The following is a 2,500-nucleotide window of genomic DNA, read 5'->3' as shown; positions in this document are numbered from 1 at the left end:
CTCGTGAAAGTATTCAGACCCCTTGATTTTTTTTCTCACATTTTGTTACGTTACAGCCTTATTCTAAAAATGGATTAAAATAAATATTTGTCCTCATCACACGCAATACCCCATAATGACATCACAATACCCCATAATGACATCACAATACCCCATAATGACATCACAATACCCCATAATGACATCACAATACCCCATAATGACGACGCAAAAACTGGTTCTTATAAATTGTAGCTAATTTATTACAAATAGAAAATATACCTTATTTACATAAGTATTCAGACCTTTTGCTATGAGACTCGATATTGAGCTCAGGTGCATCCTGTTTCCATTAATCATCCTTGAGATGTCTGAGCAAAAATCCAAGCCATGAGGTCAAAGGAATTCTCTTTAGAGCTCCGAGACAGGATTGTGTCGAGGCACAGATCTGGGGAAGGGTACCAAAATATTTCTGCAGCATTGAAGGTCCCCATGAACACAGTGGCCTCCATCATTCTGAAATGGAAGAAGTTTGGAACCACCAAGACTCTTCCTAGAGCTGGGAGCCCGGACAAACTGAGCAACCGTGGCCAGACGGAAGCCACTTCTCAGTAAAAGGCACATGACAGCCCGCTTGGAGTTTGCCAAAAGGCACCTAAAGAACTCTCAGACCATGAGAAACAAGACTCTCTGGTCTGATCAAACCAAGATTGAACTCTTTGGCCTGAATGCCAAGCGTCACGTCTGGAGGAAACCTGGCACCATCCCTACGGCGAAGCATGGTGGTGGCAGCATCATGCTATGGGGATGTTTTTCAGCGGCAAGGACTGGGAGATTAGTCAGGATCGAGGGAAAGATGAACGGAGCAAGTACAGAGACATCCTTGATGAAAACCTGCTCCAGAGCGCTCAGGACCTCAGACTGGGGCAAAGGTTCACCTTCCAGCAGGACAACAACCCTAAGTACACAGCCAACACAATGCAGGAGTGGTATCGGGACAAGTCTCTGAATGTCCTTGAGTGGCCCAGCCAGAACTCGGACTTGAACCCGATCTAACATTTCTGGAGAGACCTGAAAATAGCTGTGCAGCGACGCTTCCCATCCAACCTGACAGAGCCTGAGAGGATCTGCAGAGAGGAATGGGAGAAACTCCCCAAATACAGGTGTGCCAAGCTTGTAGCGTTGTACCCAAGAAGCTTCAATGCCATACAACTCTCCTTCCGTGGCCTCCAATTGTTCTTAAATACAAGTAAAACTAAATGCATGCTCTTCAACCGATCTCTACCTGCACCTGCCCGCCTGTCCAACATCACTACTCTGGACGGCTCTGACTTAGAATACGTGGACAACTACAAATACTTAGGTGTCTGGTTAGACTGTAAACTCTCCTTCCAGACCCATATCAAACATCTCCAATCCAAAGTTAAATCTAGAATTGGCTTCCTATTTCGCAACAAAGCATCCTTCACTCATGCTGCCAAACATACCCTTGTAAAACTGACTATCCTACCAATCCTCGACTTTGGCGACGTCATTTACAAAATAGCCTCCAATACCCTACTCAACAAATTGGATGCAGTCTATCACAGTGCTATCCGTTTTGTCACCAAAGCCCCATATACTACCCACCATTGCGACCTGTACGCTCTCGTTGGCTGGCCCTCGCTTCATACTCGTCGCCAAACCCACTGGCTCCATGTCATCTACAAGACCCTGCTAGGTAAAGTCCCCCCTTATCTCAGCTCGCTGGTCACCATAGCATCTCCCACCTGTAGCACACGCTCCAGCAGGTATATCTCTCTAGTCACCCCCAAAACCAATTCTTTCTTTGGCCGCCTCTCCTTCCAGTTCTCTGCTGCCAATGACTGGAACGAACTACAAAAATCTCTGAAACTGGAAACACTTATCTCCCTCACTAGCTTTAAGCACCAACTGTCAGAGCAGCTCACAGATTACTGCACCTGTACATAGCCCACCTATAATTTAGCCCAAACAACTACCTCTTTCCCTACTGTATTTAATTTATTTATTTATTTTGCTCCTTTGCACCCCATTATTTTTATTTCTACTTTGCACATTCTTCCATTGCAAATCTACCATTCCATTGTTTTACTTGCTATATTGTATTTACTTTGCCACCATGGCCTTTTTTTGCCTTTACCTCCCTTATCTTATGTCCTCCTCCCCCAGGTGTCTCTTAATCTAACTCTGTGTGTGTCCTCCTCCCCCAGGTGTCTCTTAATCTAACTCTGTGTCCTCCTCCCCCAGGTGTCTCTTAATCTAACTCTGTGTGTCCTCCTCCCCCAGGTGTCTCTTAATCTAACTCTGTGTGTGTCCTCCTCCCCCAGGTGTCTCTTAATCTAACTCTGTGTGTCCCCCTCCCCCAGGTGTCTCTTAATCTAACTCTGTGTGTCCTCCTCCCCCAGGTGTCTCTTAATCTAACTCTGTGTGTCCTCCTCCCCCAGGTGTCTCTTAATCTAACTCTGTGTGTCCTCCTCCCCAGGTGTCTCTTAATCTAACT

General features: G+C 45.9%; 1 protein-coding gene across 2 annotated transcripts in view; it reads left to right on the top strand.

Moving 5' to 3' along the window:
- The window catches only part of LOC110506208 (C-terminal-binding protein 2), an 87,773-nt gene that overhangs the window by 65,001 nt on the left and 20,272 nt on the right, over window positions 1-2,500 (top strand). The gene's annotated exons all lie outside the window — the stretch shown is intronic.

The sequence above is a fragment of the Oncorhynchus mykiss genome, unplaced genomic scaffold (genome assembly GCF_013265735.2).
Source record: "Oncorhynchus mykiss isolate Arlee unplaced genomic scaffold, USDA_OmykA_1.1 un_scaffold_186, whole genome shotgun sequence".
NCBI lineage: Eukaryota > Metazoa > Chordata > Actinopteri > Salmoniformes > Salmonidae > Oncorhynchus > Oncorhynchus mykiss.
This window is presented reverse-complemented; position numbering and strand designations above follow the sequence as displayed.